Genomic DNA, 20,665 nt, shown 5'->3' on the forward strand with positions numbered 1-20,665 from the left:
GAAATAAGTCGCCTTCTTATCGAATAACGAACGCAAGAGGGATTGGTTCTGGGTTAGGCTATAGTTTTCGAGCGAGCGCAGCGAGCGAGGGACGCGTAAAGGTGTGTCACAAACCAACGGTTTGGCACATAGTGACATTGAAATATTCGCACCAGCCTGAAGAGCCGGAAGTCTTTATCGAACTGCGTATTGACAAAAGTTTACAGTTTATCAATATTTTTACATAAATAGTAATAATTCCACATAGTACAGTGCAACGTGTGGTCCGAAATCGCTGACAAAATTAGGCAATAACAGGAAATATATGCAAGGCAATATAAGGTATATATATAGCTTGGAAATTGTAATCGTTGCTCGCACGCTCCGCTCGCTCGTAAAAATCTAGTCCGACCTCACAACCGATCCGACACGTTAGCAAATTTGAAATTAGTCGCCTCCTTATCGAATAACGAACTCAAGAGGGATTGGTTTTAGGTTAGGCTATAGTTTTCGAGCGAGCGCAGCGAGCGAGGGACGCGTAAAGGTGTGTCACAAACCAACGGTTTGGCACATAGTGACATTGAAATATTCGCACCAGCCTGAAGAGCCGGAAGTCTTTATCGGACTGCGTATTCACAAAAGTTTACAGTTTATCAATATTTTTACATAAATAGTAATAATTCCACATAGTACTGTGCAACGTGTGGTCCGAAATCGCTGACAAAATTAGGCAATAACAGGAAATATATGCAAGGCAATATAAGGTATATGTATAGCTTGGAAATTGTAATCGTTGCACGCTCGCTCCGCTCGCTCGTAAAAATCTAGTCCGACCTCACAACCGATCCGACACGTTAGCAAATTTGAAATTAGTCGCCTCCTTATCGAATAACGAACTCAAGAGGGATTGGTTTTAGGTTAGGCTATAGTTTTCGAGCGAGCGCAGCGAGCGAGGGACGCGTAAAGGTGTGTCACAAACCAACGGTTTGGCACATAGGGACATTGAAATATTCGCACCAGCTCGAGGAACCGCAAGTATTTATCGAATTGCGTACTGACAAAAGTTTACAGTTTACCAACAGTTTTACATAAATAGTAATATTTCCACATAGTACAGTGCAACGTGTGGTCCGAAATTGCTGACAAAATTTGGCAATAACAGGAAATACATGCAAGGCAATATAAGGTATATGTATAGCTTGGAAATTGTAATCGTTGCCGGCTCGCTCCGCTCGCTCGTATAAATCTAGTCCAACCTCACAACCGATCCGACACGTTAGCAATTTTGAAATAAGTCGCCTCCTTATCGAATAACGAACGTTAGAGGGATTGGTTTTAGGTTAGGCTATAGTTTTCGAGCGAGCACAGCGAGCGAGGGACGCGTAAAGGTGTGTCACAAACCAACGGTTTGGCACATAGGGACATTGAAATATTCGCACCATCCCGAGGAGCCGGAAGTCTTTATCGAACTGCGTACTGTCCAAGGTTTACAGTTTATCACTAGTTTTACATAAATAGTAATATTTCCACATAGTACAGTGCAACGTGTGGTCCGAAATCGTTGACATAATTAGGCAATAACAGGAAATATATGCAAGGCAATATAAGGTATATGTATAGCTTGGAAATTGTAATCGTTGCCGGCTCGCTCCGCTCGCTCGTATAAATCTAGTCCAACCTCACAACCGATCCGACACGTTAGCAAATTTGAAATAAGTCGCCTCCTTATCGAATAACGAACGTAAGAGGGATTGGTTTTAGGTTAGGCTATAGTTTTCGAGCGAGCACAGCGAGCGAGGGACGCGTAAAGGTGTGTCACAAACCAACGGTTTGGCACATAGGGACATTGAAATATTCGCACCATCCCGAGGAGCCGGAAGTCTTTATCGAACTGCGTACTGTCCAAGGTTTACAGTTTATCACTAGTTTTACATAAATAGTAATATTTCCACATAGTACAGTGCAACGTGTGGTCCGAAATCGTTGACATAATTAGGCAATAACAGGAAATATATGCAAGGCAATATAAGGTATATGTATAGCTTGGAAATTGTAATCGTTGCCGGCTCGCTCCGCTCGCTCGTATAAATCTAGTCCAACCTCACAACCGATCCGACACGTTAGCAAATTTGAAATAAGTCGCCTCCTTATCGAATAACGAACGTAAGAGGGATTGGTTTTAGGTTAGGCTATAGTTTTCGAGCGAGCGCACCGAGCGAGGGACGCGTAAAGGTGTGTCACAAACCAACGGTTTGGCGCATAGGGACATTGTTATACTCGCACCATCCCGAGGTGCCGGAAGTCTTTATCGAACTGCGTACTGTCCAAAGTTTACAGTTTATCACTAGTTTTACATAAATAGTAATATTTCCACATAGTACAGTGCAACGTGTGGTCCGAAATCGCTGACATAATTAGGCAATAACAGGAAATATATGCAAGGCAATATAAGGTATATGTATAGCGTGGAAATTGTAATCGTTGCTCGCTCGCTCCGCTCGCTCGTAAAAATCTAGTCCAACCTTACAACCGATACGACACGTTAGTAAATTTGAAATAAGTCGCCTCCTTATCGAATAACGAACGCAAGAGGGACTGGTTTTAGGTTAGGCTATAGTTTTCGAGCGAGCGCAGCGAGCGAGGGACGCGTAAAGGTGTGTCACAAACCAACGGTTTGGCACATAGTGACATTGAAATATTCGCACCAGCCTGAAGAGCCGGAAGTCTTTATCGAACTGCGTATTGACAAAAGTTTACAGTTTATCAATATTTTTACATAAATAGTAATAATTCCACATAGTACAGTGCAACGTGTGGTCCGAAATCGCTGACAAAATTAGGCAATAACAGGAAATATATGCAAGGCAATATAAGGTATATATATAGCTTGGAAATTGTAATCGTTGCTCGCACGCTCCGCTCGCTCGTAAAAATCTAGTCCGACCTCACAACCGATCCGACACGTTAGCAAATTTGAAATTAGTCGCCTCCTTATCGAATAACGAACTCAAGAGGGATTGGTTTTAGGTTAGGCTATAGTTTTCGAGCGAGCGCAGCGAGCGAGGGACGCGTAAAGGTGTGTCACAAACCAACGGTTTGGCACATAGTGACATTGAAATATTCGCACCAGCCTGAAGAGCCGGAAGTCTTTATCGGACTGCGTATTCACAAAAGTTTACAGTTTATCAATATTTTTACATAAATAGTAATAATTCCACATAGTACTGTGCAACGTGTGGTCCGAAATCGCTGACAAAATTAGGCAATAACAGGAAATATATGCAAGGCAATATAAGGTATATGTATAGCTTGGAAATTGTAATCGTTGCACGCTCGCTCCGCTCGCTCGTAAAAATCTAGTCCGACCTCACAACCGATCCGACACGTTAGCAAATTTGAAATTAGTCGCCTCCTTATCGAATAACGAACTCAAGAGGGATTGGTTTTAGGTTAGGCTATAGTTTTCGAGCGAGCGCAGCGAGCGAGGGACGCGTAAAGGTGTGTCACAAACCAACGGTTTGGCACATAGGGACATTGAAATATTCGCACCAGCTCGAGGAACCGCAAGTATTTATCGAATTGCGTACTGACAAAAGTTTACAGTTTACCAACAGTTTTACATAAATAGTAATATTTCCACATAGTACAGTGCAACGTGTGGTCCGAAATTGCTGACAAAATTTGGCAATAACAGGAAATACATGCAAGATTATATAAGGTATATGTATAGCTTGGAAATTGTAATCGTTGCTCGCTCGCTCCCCTCGCTCGTAAAAATGTAGTCCGACCTCACAACCGATCCGACACGTTAGCAAATTTGAAATAAGTCGCCTTCTTATCGAATAACGAACGCAAGAGGGATTGGTTCTGGGTTAGGCTATAGTTTTCGAGGGAGCACAGCGAGCGAGGGACGCGTAAAGGTGTGTCACAAACCAACGGTTTGGCACATAGGGACATTGAAATATTCGCACCATCCCGAGGAGCCGGAAGTCTTTATCGAACTGCGTACTGTCCAAGGTTTACAGTTTATCACTAGTTTTACATAAATAGTAATATTTCCACATAGTACAGTGCAACGTGTGGTCCGAAATCGTTGACATAATTAGGCAATAACAGGAAATATATGCAAGGCAATATAAGGTATATGTATAGCTTGGAAATTGTAATCGTTGCCGGCTCGCTCCGCTCGCTCGTATAAATCTAGTCCAACCTCACAACCGATCCGACACGTTAGCAAATTTGAAATAAGTCGCCTCCTTATCGAATAACGAATGCAAGAGGGACTGGTTTTAGGTTAGGCTATATTTTTCGAGCGAGCGCAGCGAGCGAGGGACGCGTAAAGGTGTGTCACCAACCAACGGTTTGGCACGTAGGGACATTGAAATATTCGCACCAGCCCGAGGAGCCGGAAGTCTTTATCGAATTGCGTACTGACGAAAGTTTACAGTTTATCAATAATTTTACATAAATAGTAATATTTCCACATAGTACAGTGCAACATGTGGTCCGAAATCGCTGACAAAATTTGGCAATAACAGGAAATACATGCAAGGCAATATAAGGTATATGTATAGCTTGGAAATTGTAATCGTTGCTCGCTCGCTCCGCTCGCTCGTATAAATCTAGTCCAACCTCACAACCGATCCGACACGTTAGCAAATTTGAAATAAGTCGCCTCCTTATCGAATAACGAACGTAAGAGGGATTGGTTTTAGGTTAGGCTATAGTTTTCGAGGGAGCACAGCGAGCGAGGGACGCGTAAAGGTGTGTCACAAACCAACGGTTTGGCACATAGGGACATTGAAATATTCGCACCATCCCGAGGAGCCGGAAGTCTTTATCGAACTGCGTACTGACAAAAGTATACAGTTTACCAATAGTTTTACATAAATAGTAATAATTCCACATAGTACAGTGCAACGTGTTTTCCGAAATCGCTGACAAAATTAGGCAATAACAGGAAATATATGCAAGGTTATATAAGGTATATGTATAGCTTGGAAATTGTAATCGTTGCTCGCTCGCTCCCCTCGCTCGTAAAAATGTAGTCCGACCTCACAACCGATCCGACACGTTAGCAAATTTGAAATAAGTCGCCTTCTTATCGAATAACGAACGCAAGAGGGATTGGTTCTGGGTTAGGCTATAGTTTTCGAGCGAGCGCAGCGAGCGAGGGACGCGTAAAGGTGTGTCACAAACCAACGGTTTGGCACATAGTGACATTGAAATATTCGCACCAGCCTGAAGAGCCGGAAGTCTTTATCGAACTGCGTATTGACAAAAGTTTACAGTTTATCAATATTTTTACATAAATAGTAATAATTCCACATAGTACAGTGCAACGTGTGGTCCGAAATCGCTGACAAAATTAGGCAATAACAGGAAATATATGCAAGGCAATATAAGGTATATATATAGCTTGGAAATTGTAATCGTTGCTCGCACGCTCCGCTCGCTCGTAAAAATCTAGTCCGACCTCACAACCGATCCGACACGTTAGCAAATTTGAAATTAGTCGCCTCCTTATCGAATAACGAACGCCAGAGGGATTGGTTTTAGGTTAGGCTATAGTTTTCGAGCGAGCGCAGCGAGCGAGCGACGCGTAAAGGTGTGTCACAAACCAACGGTTTGGCACATAGTGACATTGAAATATTCGCACCAGCCTGAAGAGCCGGAAGTCTTTATCGGACTGCGTATTCACAAAAGTTTACAGTTTATCAATATTTTTACATAAATAGTAATAATTCCACATAGTACTGTGCAACGTGTGGTCCGAAATCGCTGACAAAATTAGGCAATAACAGGAAATATATGCAAGGCAATATAAGGTATATGTATAGCTTGGAAATTGTAATCGTTGCACGCTCGCTCCGCTCGCTCGTAAAAATCTAGTCCGACCTCACAACCGATCCGACACGTTAGCAAATTTGAAATTAGTCGCCTCCTTATCGAATAACGAACTCAAGAGGGATTGGTTTTAGGTTAGGCTATAGTTTTCGAGCGAGCGCAGCGAGCGAGGGACGCGTAAAGGTGTGTCACAAACCAACGGTTTGGCACATAGGGACATTCAAATATTCGCACCAGCTCGAGGAACCGCAAGTATTTATCGAATTGCGTACTGACAAAAGTTTACAGTTTACCAACAGTTTTACATAAATAGTAATATTTCCACATAGTACAGTGCAACGTGTGGTCCGAAATTGCTGACAAAATTTGGCAATAACAGGAAATACATGCAAGGCAATATAAGGTATATGTATAGCTTGGAAATTGTAATCGTTGCCGGCTCGCTCCGCTCGCTCGTATAAATCTAGTCCAACCTCACAACCGATCCGACACGTTAGCAAATTTGAAATAAGTCGCCTCCTTATCGAATAACGAACGTAAGAGGGATTGGTTTTAGGTTAGGCTATAGTTTTCGAGCGAGCACAGCGAGCGAGGGACGCGTAAAGGTGTGTCACAAACCAACGGTTTGGCACATAGGGACATTGAAATATTCGCACCATCCCGAGGAGCCGGAAGTCTTTATCGAACTGCGTACTGTCCAAGGTTTACAGTTTATCACTAGTTTTACATAAATAGTAATATTTCCACATAGTACAGTGCAACGTGTGGTCCGAAATCGTTGACATAATTAGGCAATAACAGGAAATATATGCAAGGCAATATAAGGTATATGTATAGCTTGGAAATTGTAATCGTTGCCGGCTCGCTCCGCTCGCTCGTATAAATCTAGTCCAACCTCACAACCGATCCGACACGTTAGCAAATTTGAAATAAGTCGCCTCCTTATCGAATAACGAACGTTAGAGGGATTGGTTTTAGGTTAGGCTATAGTTTTCGAGCGAGCACAGCGAGCGAGGGACGCGTAAAGGTGTGTCACAAACCAACGGTTTGGCACATAGGGACATTGAAATATTCGCACCATCCCGAGGAGCCGGAAGTCTTTATCGAACTGCGTACTGTCCAAGGTTTACAGTTTATCACTAGTTTTACATAAATAGTAATATTTCCACATAGTACAGTGCAACGTGTGGTCCGAAATCGTTGACATAATTAGGCAATAACAGGAAATATATGCAAGGCAATATAAGGTATATGTATAGCGTGGAAATTGTAATCGTTGCTCGCTCGCTCCGCTCGCTCGTAAAAATCTAGTCCAACCTTACAACCGATACGACACGTTAGTAAATTTGAAATAAGTCGCCTCCTTATCGAATAACGAATGCAAGAGGGACTGGTTTTAGGTTAGGCTATATTTTTCGAGCGAGCGCAGCGAGCGAGGGACGCGTAAAGGTGTGTCACCAACCAACGGTTTGGCACGTAGGGACATTGAAATATTCGCACCAGCCCGAGGAGCCGGAAGTCTTTATCGAATTGCGTACTGACGAAAGTTTACAGTTTATCAATAGTTTTACATAAATAGTAATATTTCCACATAGTACAGTGCAACATGTGGTCCGAAATCGCTGACAAAATTTGGCAATAACAGGAAATACATGCAAGGCAATATAAGGTATATGTATAGCTTGGAAATTGTAATCGTTGCTCGCTCGCTCCGCTCGCTCGTATAAATCTAGTCCAACCTCACAACCGATCCGACACGTTAGCAAATTTGAAATAAGTCGCCTCCTTATCGAATAACGAACGTAAGAGGGATTGGTTTTAGGTTAGGCTATAGTTTTCGAGCGAGCACAGCGAGCGAGGGACGCGTAAAGGTGTGTCACAAACCAACGGTTTGGCACATAGGGACATTGAAATATTCGCACCATCCCGAGGAGCCGGAAGTCTTTATCGAACTGCGTACTGTCCAAAGTTTACAGTTTATTAATAGTTTTACATAAATAGTAATAATTCCACATAGTACAGTGCAACGTGTGGTCCGAAATCGCTGACAAAATTAGGCAATAACAGGAAATATATGCAAGATTATATAAGGTATATGTATAGCTTGGAAATTGTAATCGTTGCTCGCTCGCTCCCCTCGCTCGTAAAAATCTAGTCCAACCTCACAACCGCCCCGACACGTTCGCAAATTTGAAATAAGTCGCCTTCTTATCGAATAACGAACGCAAGAGGGATTGGTTCTGGGTTAGGCTATAGTTTTCGAGCGAGCGCAGCGAGCGAGGGACGCGTAAAGGTGTGTCACAAACCAACGGTTTGGCACATAGTGACATTGAAATATTCGCACCAGCCTGAAGAGCCGGAAGTCTTTATCGAACTGCGTATTGACAAAAGTTTACAGTTTATCAATATTTTTACATAAATAGTAATAATTCCACATAGTACAGTGCAACGTGTGGTCCGAAATCGCTGACAAAATTAGGCAATAACAGGAAATATATGCAAGGCAATATAAGGTATATATATAGCTTGGAAATTGTAATCGTTGCTCGCACGCTCCGCTCGCTCGTAAAAATCTAGTCCGACCTCACAACCGATCCGACACGTTAGCAAATTTGAAATTAGTCGCCTCCTTATCGAATAACGAACGCAAGAGGGATTGGTTTTAGGTTAGGCTATAGTTTTCGAGCGAGCGCAGCGAGCGAGGGACGCGTAAAGGTGTGTCACAAACCAACGGTTTGGCACATAGTGACATTGAAATATTCGCACCAGCCTGAAGAGCCGGAAGTCTTTATCGGACTGCGTATTCACAAAAGTTTACAGTTTATCAATATTTTTACATAAATAGTAATAATTCCACATAGTACTGTGCAACGTGTGGTCCGAAATCGCTGACAAAATTAGGCAATAACAGGAAATATATGCAAGGCAATATAAGGTATATGTATAGCTTGGAAATTGTAATCGTTGCACGCTCGCTCCGCTCGCTCGTAAAAATCTAGTCCGACCTCACAACCGATCCGACACGTTAGCAAATTTGAAATTAGTCGCCTCCTTATCGAATAACAAACTCAAGAGGGATTGGTTTTAGGTTAGGCTATAGTTTTCGAGCGAGCGCAGCGAGCGAGGGACGCGTAAAGGTGTGTCACAAACCAACGGTTTGGCACATAGGGACATTGAAATATTCGCACCAGCTCGAGGAACCGCAAGTATTTATCGAATTGCGTACTGACAAAAGTTTACAGTTTACCAACAGTTTTACATAAATAGTAATATTTCCACATAGTACAGTGCAACGTGTGGTCCGAAATTGCTGACAAAATTTGGCAATAACAGGAAATACATGCAAGGCAATATAAGGTATATGTATAGCTTGGAAATTGTAATCGTTGCCGGCTCGCTCCGCTCGCTCGTATAAATCTAGTCCAACCTCACAACCGATCCGACACGTTAGCAAATTTGAAATAAGTCGCCTCCTTATCGAATAACGAACGTAAGAGGGATTGGTTTTAGGTTAGGCTATAGTTTTCGAGGGAGCACAGCGAGCGAGGGACGCGTAAAGGTGTGTCACAAACCAACGGTTTGGCACATAGGGACATTGAAATATTCGCACCATCCCGAGGAGCCGGAAGTCTTTATCGAACTGCGTACTGTCCAAGGTTTACAGTTTATCACTAGTTTTACATAAATAGTAATATTTCCACATAGTACAGTGCAACGTGTGGTCCGAAATCGTTGACATAATTAGGCAATAACAGGAAATATATGCAAGGCAATATAAGGTATATGTATAGCTTGGAAATTGTAATCGTTGCCGGCTCGCTCCGCTCGCTCGTATAAATCTAGTCCAACCTCACAACCGATCCGACACGTTAGCAAATTTGAAATAAGTCGCCTCCTTATCGAATAACGAACGTAAGAGGGATTGGTTTTAGGTTAGGCTATAGTTTTCGAGCGAGCACAGCGAGCGAGGGACGCGTAAAGGTGTGTCACAAACCAACGGTTTGGCACATAGGGACATTGAAATATTCGCACCATCCCGAGGAGCCGGAAGTCTTTATCGAACTGCGTACTGTCCAAGGTTTACAGTTTATCACTAGTTTTACATAAATAGTAATATTTCCACATAGTACAGTGCAACGTGTGGTCCGAAATCGTTGACATAATTAGGCAATAACAGGAAATATATGCAAGGCAATATAAGGTATATGTATAGCTTGGAAATTGTAATCGTTGCCGGCTCGCTCCGCTCGCTCGTATAAATCTAGTCCAACCTCACAACCGATCCGACACGTTAGCAAATTTGAAATAAGTCGCCTCCTTATCGAATAACGAACGTAAGAGGGATTGGTTTTAGGTTAGGCTATAGTTTTCGAGGGAGCACAGCGAGCGAGGGACGCGTAAAGGTGTGTCACAAACCAACGGTTTGGCACATAGGGACATTGAAATATTCGCACCATCCCGAGGTGCCGGAAGTCTTTATCGAACTGCGTACTGTCCAAAGTTTACAGTTTATCACTAGTTTTACATAAATAGTAATATTTCCACATAGTACAGTGCAACGTGTGGTCCGAAATCGCTGACATAATTAGGCAATAACAGGAAATATATGCAAGGCAATATAAGGTATATGTATAGCGTGGAAATTGTAATCGTTGCTCGCTCGCTCCGCTCGCTCGTAAAAATCTAGTCCAACCTCACAACCGATCCGACACGTTAGTAAATTTGAAATAAGTCGCCTCCTTATCGAATAACGAACGCAAGAGGGACTGGTTTTAGGTTAGGCTATAGTTTTCGAGCGAGCGCAGCGAGCGAGGGACGCGTAAAGGTGTGTCACAATCCAACGGTTTGGCACATTGGGACATTGAAATATTCGCACCATCCCGAGGAGCCGGAAGTCTTTATCGAACAGCGTACTGACAAAAGTTTACACTTTATCAATAGTTTTACATAACAAGTAATATTTCCACATAGTACAGTCCAACGTGTGGTCCGAAATTGCTGACAAAATTTGGCAATAACAGGAAATATATGCAAGGCAATATAAAGAATACTTATAGCTTGGAAATTGTAATCGTTGCTCGCTCGCTCCGCTCGCTCGTAATAATCTAGTCCAACCTCACAACCGATCCGACACGTTCTCAAATTTGAAATAAGTCGTCTTCTTATCGAATAACGAACGTAAGAGGGATTGGTTTTAGGTTAGGCTATAGTTTTCGAGGGAGCACAGCGAGCGAGGGACGCGTAAAGGTGTGTCACAAACCAACGGTTTGGCACATAGGGACATTGAAATATTCGCACCATCCCGAGGAGCCGGAAGTCTTTATCGAACTGCGTACTGACAAAAGTATACAGTTTATCAATAGTTTTACATAAATAGTAATAATTCCACATAGTACAGTGCAACGTGTGGTCCGAAATCGCTGACAAAATTAGGCAATAACAGGAAATATATGCAAGATTATATAAGGTATATGTATAGCTTGGAAATTGTAATCGTTGCTCGCTCGCTCCCCTCGCTCGTAAAAATGTAGTCCGACCTCACAACCGATCCGACACGTTAGCAAATTTGAAATAAGTCGCCTTCTTATCGAATAACGAACGCAAGAGGGATTGGTTTTGGGTTAGGCTATAGTTTTCGAGCGAGCGCAGCGAGCGAGGGACGCGTAAAGGTGTGTCACAAACCAACGGTTTGGCACATAGTGACATTGAAATATTCGCACCAGCCTGAAGAGCCGGAAGTCTTTATCGAACTGCGTATTGACAAAAGTTTACAGTTTATCAATATTTTTACATAAATAGTAATAATTCCACATAGCACAGTGCAACGTGTGGTCCGAAATCGCTGACAAAATTAGGCAATAACAGGAAATATATGCAAGGCAATATAAGGTATATGTATAGCTTGGAAATTGTAATCGTTGCTCGCACGCTCCGCTCGCTCGTAAAAATCTAGTCCGACCTCACAACCGATCCGACACGTTAGCAAATTTGAAATTAGTCGCCTCCTTATCGAATAACGAACTCAAGAGGGATTGGTTTTAGGTTAGGCTATAGTTTTCGAGCGAGCGCAGCGAGCGAGGGACGCGTAAAGGTGTGTCACAAACCAACGGTTTGGCACATAGTGACATTGAAATATTCGCACCAGCCTGAAGAGCCGGAAGTCTTTATCGGACTGCGTATTCACAAAAGTTTACAGTTTATCAATATTTTTACATAAATAGTAATAATTCCACATAGTACTGTGCAACGTGTGGTCCGAAATCGCTGACAAAATTAGGCAATAACAGGAAATATATGCAAGGCAATATAAGGTATATGTATAGCTTGGAAATTGTAATCGTTGCACGCTCGCTCCGCTCGCTCGTAAAAATCTAGTCCGACCTCACAACCGATCCGACACGTTAGCAAATTTGAAATTAGTCGCCTCCTTATCGAATAACGAACTCAAGAGGGATTGGTTTTAGGTTAGGCTATAGTTTTCGAGCGAGCGCAGCGAGCGAGGGAAGCCTAAAGGTGTGTCACAAACCAACGGTTTGGCACATAGGGACATTGAAATATTCGCACCAGCTCGAGGAACCGCAAGTATTTATCGAATTGCGTACTGACAAAAGTTTACAGTTTACCAACAGTTTTACATAAATAGTAATATTTCCACATAGTACAGTGCAACGTGTGGTCCGAAATTGCTGACAAAATTTGGCAATAACAGGAAATACATGCAAGGCAATATAAGGTATATGTATAGCTTGGAAATTGTAATCGTTGCCGGCTCGCTCCGCTCGCTCGTAAAAATCTAGTCCAACCTCACAACCGATCCGACATGTTCGCAAATTTGAAATCTGTCGCCTCCTTATCGAATAGCCAACGTAAGAGGGATTGGTTTTAGGTTAGGCTATAGTTTTCGAGGGAGCACAGCGAGCGAGGGACGCGTAAAGGTGTGTCACAAACCAACGGTTTGGCACATAGGGACATTGAAATATTCGCACCATCCCGAGGAGCCGGAAGTCTTTATCGAACTGCGTACTGTCCAAGGTTTACAGTTTATCACTAGTTTTACATAAATAGTAATATTTCCACATAGTACAGTGCAACGTGTGGTCCGAAATCGTTGACATAATTAGGCAATAACAGGAAATATATGCAAGGCAATATAAGGTATATGTATAGCTTGGAAATTGTAATCGTTGCCGGCTCGCTCCGCTCGCTCGTATAAATCTAGTCCAACCTCACAACCGATCCGACACGTTAGCAAATTTGAAATAAGTCGCCTCCTTATCGAATAACGAACGTTAGAGGGATTGGTTTTAGGTTAGGCTATAGTTTTCGAGCGAGCACAGCGAGCGAGGGACGCGTAAAGGTGTGTCACAAACCAACGGTTTGGCACATAGGGACATTGAAATATTCGCACCATCCCGAGGAGCCGGAAGTCTTTATCGAACTGCGTACTGTCCAAGGTTTACAGTTTATCACTAGTTTTACATAAATAGTAATATTTCCACATAGTACAGTGCAACGTGTGGTCCGAAATCGTTGACATAATTAGGCAATAACAGGAAATATATGCAAGGCAATATAAGGTATATGTATAGCTTGGAAATTGTAATCGTTGCCGGCTCGCTCCGCTCGCTCGTATAAATCTAGTCCAACCTCACAACCGATCCGACACGTTAGCAAATTTGAAATAAGTCGCCTCCTTATCGAATAACGAACGTAAGAGGGATTGGTTTTAGGTTAGGCTATAGTTTTCGAGGGAGCACAGCGAGCGAGGGACGCGTAAAGGTGTGTCACAAACCAACGGTTTGGCACATAGGGACATTGAAATATTCGCACCATCCCGAGGAGCCGGAAGTCTTTATCGAACTGCGTACTGTCCAAAGTTTACAGTTTATCACTAGTTTTACATAAATAGTAATATTTCCACATAGTACAGTGCAACGTGTGGTCCGAAATCGCTGACATAATTAGGCAATAACAGGAAATATATGCAAGGCAATATAAGGTATATGTATAACGTGGAAATTGTAATCGTTGCTCGCTCGCTCCGCTCGCTCGTAAAAATCTAGTCCAACCTTACAACCGATCCGACACGTTAGTAAATTTGAAATGAGTCGCCTCCTTATCGAATAACGAATGCAAGAGGGACTGGTTTTAGGTTAGGCTATATTTTTCGAGCGAGCGCAGCGAGCGAGGGACGCGTAAAGGTGTGTCACAAACCAACGGTTTGGCACATAGGGACATTGAAATATTCGCACCAGCTCGAGGAACCGCAAGTATTTATCGAATTGCGTACTGACAAAAGTTTACAGTTTACCAACAGTTTTATATAAATAGTAATATTTCCACATAGTACAGTGCAACGTGTGGTCCGAAATCGCTGACAAAATTAGGCAATAACAGGAAATATATGCAAGGTTATATAAGGTATATGTATAGCTTGGAAATTGTAATCGTTGCTCGCTCGCTCCGCTCGATCGTAAAAATCTAGTCCAGCCTCACAACCGATCAGACACGTTAGCAAATTTGAAATAAGTCGCCTCCTTATCGAATAACGAACGTAAGAGTGATTGGCTTTAGGTTAGGCTATAGTTTTCGAGGGAGCACAGCGAGCGAGGGACGCGTAAAGGTGTGTCACAAACCAACGGTTTGGCACATAGGGACATTGAAATATTCGAACCATCCCGAGGAGCCGGAAGTCTTTATCGAACTGCGTACTGACCAAAGTTTACAGTTTATCACTAGTTTTACATAAATAGTAATACTTCCACATAGTACAGTGCAACGTGTGGTCCGAAATAGCTGACATAATTAGGCAATAACAGGAAATATATGCAAGGCAACATAAGGTATATGTATAGCTTGGAAATTGTAATCGTTGCTCGCTCGCTCCGCTCGCTCGTAAAAATCTAGTCTAACCTCACAACCGATCCGACACGTTCCCAAATTTGAAATAAGTCGCCTCCTTATCGAATAACGCACGCAAGAGGGATTGGTTCTAGGTTGGGCTATAGTTTTCGAGCGAGCGCAGCGAGCGAGGGACGCGTAAAGGTGTGTCACAAACCAACGGTTTGGCACATAGGGACATTGAAATATTCGCACCAGCCCGAGAAGCCGGAAGTCTTTATCGAACTGCGTACTGACAAAAGTTTACAGTTTATCAATATTTTTACATAAATAGTAATAATTCCACATAGTACAGTGCAACGTGTGGTCCGAAATTGCTGACAAAATCTGGCAATAACAGGAAATACATGCAAGGCAATATAAGGTATATGTATAGCTTGGAAATTGTAATCGTTGCCGGCTCGTTCCGCTCGCTCGTATAAATCTAGTCCAACCTCACAACCGATCCGACACGTTAGTAAATTTGAAATAAGTCGCCTCCTTATCGAATAACGAATGCAAGAGGGACTGGTTTTAGGTTAGGCTATATTTTTCGAGCGAGCGCAGCGAGCGAGGTACGCGTAAAGGTGTGTCACAAACCAACGGTTCGGCACATAGGGACATTGAAATATTCGCACCAGCCCGAGGAGCCGGAAGTCTTTATCGAATTGCGTACTGACGAAAGTTTACAGTTTATCAATAATTTTACATAAATAGTAATATTTCCACATAGTACAGTGCAACATGTGGTCCGAAATCGCTGACAAAATTTGGCAATAACAGGAAATACATACAAGGCAATATAAGGTATATGTATAGCTTGGAAATTGTAATCGTTGCTCGCTCGCTCCGCTCGCTCGTATAAATCTAGTCCAACCTCACAACCGATCCGACACGTTAGCAAATTTGAAATAAGTCGCCTCCTTATCGAATAACGAACGTAAGAGGGATTGGTTTTAGGTTAGGCTATAGTTTTAGAGGGAGCACTGCGAGCGAGGGACGCGTAAAGGTGTGTCACAAACCAACGGTTTGGCACATAGGGACATTGAAATATTCGCACCATCCCGAGGAGCCGGAAGTCTTTATCGAACTGCGTACTGTCCAAAGTTTACAGTTTATCACTAGTTTTACATAAATAGTAATATTTCGACATAGTACAGTGCAACGTGTGGTCCGAACTCGCTGACATAATTAGGCAATAACAGGAAATATATGCAAGGCAATATAAGGTATATGTATAGCGTGGAAATTGTAATCGTTGCTCGCTCGCTCCGCTCGCTCGTAAAAATCTAGTCCGACCTCACAACCGATCCGACACGTTAGCAAATTTGAAATAAGTCGCCTCCTTATCGAATAACGAATGCAAGAGGGACTGGTTTTAGGTTAGGCTATATTTTTCGAGCGACCGCAGCGAGCGAGGGACGCGTAAAGGTGTGTCACAAACCAACGGTTTGGCACATAGCGACATTGAAATATTCGCACCATCCCGAGGAGCCGGAAGTCTTTATCGAACTGCGTACTGTCCAAAGTATACAGTTTATCACTAGTTTTACATAAATAGTAATATTTCCACATAGTACAGTGCAACGTGTGGTCCGAAATCGCTGACATAATTAGGCAATAACAGGAAATATATGCAAGGCAATATAAGGTATATGTATAGCGTGGAAATTGTAATCGTTGCTCGCTCGCTCCGCTCGCTCGTAAAAATCTAGTCCAACCTTACAACCGATCCGACACGTTAGTAAATTTGAAATGAGTCGCCTCCTTATCGAATAACGAATGCAAGAGGGACTGGTTTTAGGTTAGGCTATATTTTTCGAGCGAGCGCAGCGAGCGAGGGACGCGTAAAGGTGTGTCACAAACCAACGGTTTGGCACATAGGGACATTGAAATATTCGCACCAGCTCGAGGAACCGCAAGTATTTATCGAATTGCGTACTGACAAAAGTTTACAGTTTACCAACAGTTTTATATAAATAGTAATATTTCCACATAGTACAGTGCAACGTGTGGTCCGAAATCGCTGACAAAATTAGGCAATAACAGGAAATATATGCAAGGTTATATAAGGTATATGTATAGCTTGGAAATTGTAATCGTTGCTCGCTCGCTCCGCTCGATCGTAAAAATCAAGTCCAGCCTCACAACCGATCAGACACGTTAGCAAATTTGAAATAAGTCGCCTCCTTATCGAATAACGAACGTAAGAGTGATTGGCTTTAGGTTAGGCTATAGTTTTCGAGGGAGCACAGCGAGCGAGGGACGCGTAAAGGTGTGTCACGAACCAACGGTTTGGCACATAGGGACATTGAAATATTCGAACCATCCCGAGGAGCCGGAAGTCTTTATCGAACTGCGTACTGACCAAAGTTTACAGTTTATCACTAGTTTTACATAAATAGTAATACTTCCACATAGTACAGTGCAACGTGTGGTCCGAAATAGCTGACATAATTAGGCAATAACAGGAAATATATGCAAGGCAACATAAGGTATATGTATAGCGTGGAAATTGTAATCGTTGCTCGCTCGCTCCGCTCGCTCGTAAAAATCTAGTCTAACCTCACAACCGATCCGACACGTTCCCAAATTTGAAATAAGTCGCCTCCTTATCGAATAACGAACGCAAGAGGGATTGGTTCTAGGTTGGGCTATAGTTTTCGAGCGAGCGCAGCGAGCGAGGGACGCGTAAAGGTGTGTCACAAACCAACGGTTTGGCACATAGGGACATTGAAATATTCGCACCAGCCTGAGGAGCCGGAAGTCTTTATCGAACTGCGTACTGACAAAAGATTACAGTTTATCAATATTTTTACATAAATAGTAATAATTCCACATAGTACAGTGCAACGTGTGGTCCGAAATTGCTGACAAAATCTGGCAATAACAGGAAATACATGCAAGGCAATATAAGGTATATGTATAGCTTGGAAATTGTAATCGTTGCCGGCTCGTTCCGCTCGCTCGTATAAATCTAGTCCAACCTCACAACCGATCCGACACGTTAGTAAATTTGAAATAAGTCGCCTCCTTATCGAATAACGAATGCAAGAGGGACTGGTTTTAGGTTAGGGTATATTTTTCGAGCGAGCGCAGCGAGCGAGGTACGCATAAAGGTGTGTCACAAACCAACGGTTCGGCACATAGGGACATTGTAATATTCGCACCAGCCCGAGGAGCCGGAAGTCTTTATCGAATTGTCTACTGATAAAAGTTTACAGTTTATCAATAATTTTACATAAATAGTAATATTTCCACATAGTACAGTGCAACATGTGGTCCGAAATCGCTGACAAAATTTGGCAATAACAGGAAATACATACAAGGCAATATAAGGTATATGTATAGCTTGGAAATTGTAATCGTTGCTCGCTCGCTCCGCTCGCTCGTATAAATCTAGTCCAACCTCACAACCGATCCGACACGTTAGCAAATTTGAAATAAGTCGCCTCCTTATCGAATAACGAACGTAAGAGGGATTGGTTTTAGGTTAGGCTATAGTTTTCGAGGGAGCACTGCGAGCGAGGGACGCGTAAAGGTGTGTCACAAACCAACGGTTTGGCACATAGGGACATTGAAATATTCGCACCATCCCGAGGAGCCGGAAGTCTTTATCGAACTGCGTACTGTCCAAAGTTTACAGTTTATCACTAGTTTTACATAAATAGTAATATTTCCACATAGTGCAGTGCAACGTGTGGTCCGAAATCGCTGACATAATTAGGCAATAACAGGAAATATATGCAAGGCAATATAAGGTATATGTATAGCGTGGAAATTGTAATCGTTGCTCGCTCGCTCCGCTCGCTCGTAAAAATCTAGTCCAACCTTACAACCGATCCGACACGTTAGTAAATTTGAAATAAGTCGCCTCCTTATCGAATAACGAATGCAAGAGGGACTGGTTTTAGGTTAGGCTATATTTTTCGAGCGAGCGCAGCGAGCGAGGTACGCGTAAAGGTGTGTCACAAACCAACGGTTCGGCACATAGGGACATTGAAATATTCGCACCAGCCCGAGGAGCCGGAAGTCTTTATCGAATTGCGTACTGACGAAAGTTTACAGTTTATCAATAATTTTACATAAATAGTAATATTTCCACATAGTACAGTGCAACATGTGGTCCGAAATCGCTGACAAAATTTGGCAATAACAGGAAATACATACAAGGCAATATAAGGTATATGTATAGCTTGGAAATTGTAATCGTTGCTCGCTCGCTCCGCTCGCTCGTATAAATCTAGTCCAACCTCACAACCGATCCGACACGTTAGCAAATTTGAAATAAGTCGCCTCCTTATCGAATAACGAACGTAAGAGCGATTGGTTTTAGGTTAGGCTATAGTTTTCGAGGGAGCACTGCGAGCGAGGGACGCGTAAAGGTGTGTCACAAACCAACGGTTTGGCACATAGGGACATTGAAATATTCGCACCATCCCGAGGAGCCGGAAGTCTTTATCGAACTGCGTACTGTCCAAAGTTTACAGTTTATCACTAGTTTTACATAAATAGTAATATTTCCACATAGTACAGTGCAACGTGTGGTCCGAACTCGCTGACATAATTAGGCAATAACAGGAAATATATGCAAGGCAATATAAGGTATATGTATAGCGTGGAAATTGTAATCGTTGCTCGCTCGCTCCGCTCGCTCGTAAAAATCTAGTCCGACCTCACAACCGATCCGACACGTTAGCAAATTTGAAATAAGTCGCCTCCTTATCGAATAACGAATGCAAGAGGGACTGGTTTTAGGTTAGGCTATATTTTTCGAGCGACCGCAGCGAGCGAGGGACGCGTAAAGGTGTGTCACAAACCAACGGTTTGGCACATAGGGACATTGAAATATTCGCACCAGCCTGAGGAGCCGGAAGACTTTATCGAAGTGCGTACTGACAAAAGTTTACAGTTTATCAATAGTTTTACATAACAAGTAATATTTCCACATAGTACAGTCCAACGTGTGGTCCGAAATCGCTGACAAAATTAGGCAATAACAGGAAATATATGCAAGGCAATATAAGGTATATGTATAGCTTGGAAATTGTAATCGTTGCTCGCTCGCTCTGCTCGCTCGTAAAAATCTAGTCCGACCTCACAACCGATCCGACACGTTAGCAAATTTGAAATTAGTCGCCTCCTTATCGAATAACGAACGCAAGAGGGATTGGTTTTAGGTTAGGCTATAGTTTTCGAGCGAACGCAGCCAGCGAGGGACGCGTAAAGGTGTGTCACAAACCAACGGTTTGGCACATAGGGACATTGAAACATTCGCACCAGCTCGAGGAACCGGAAGTCTTTATCGAACTGCGTACTGTCCAAAGTTTACAGTTTATCACTAGTTTTACATAAATAGTAATATTTCCACATAGTACAGTGCAACGTGTGGTCCGAAATCGCTGACATAATTAGGCAATAAAGGAAATATATGCAAGGCAATATAAGGTATATGTATAGCGTGGAAATTGTAATCGTTGCTCGCTCGCTCCGCTCGCTCGTAAAAATCTAGTCCAACCTTACAACCGATCCGACACGTTAGTAAATTTGAAATAAGTGGCCTCCTTATCGAATAACGAACGTAAGAGGGATTGGTTTTAGGTTAGGCTATAGTTTTCGAGCGAGCGCAGCGAGCGAGGGACGCGTAAAGGTGTGTCACAAACCAACGGTTTGGCACATAGGGACATTGAAATATTCGCACCAGCCTGAGGAGCCGGAAGTCTTTATCGAACTGCGTACTGACAAAAGTTTACAGTTTATCAATAGTTTTACATAACATGTAATATTTCCACATAGTACAGTGCAACGTGTTGTCCGAAATAGCTGACATAATTAGGCAATAACAGGAAATATATGCAAGGCAATATAAGGTATATGTATAGCGTGGAAATTGTAATCGTTGCTCGCTCGCTCCGCTCGCTCGTAAAAATCTAGTCCAACCTTACAACCGATCCGACAC

This window comes from Bombus terrestris, unplaced genomic scaffold, assembly GCF_910591885.1.
Source record: "Bombus terrestris unplaced genomic scaffold, iyBomTerr1.2, whole genome shotgun sequence".
NCBI classification, from domain to species: domain Eukaryota; kingdom Metazoa; phylum Arthropoda; class Insecta; order Hymenoptera; family Apidae; genus Bombus; species Bombus terrestris.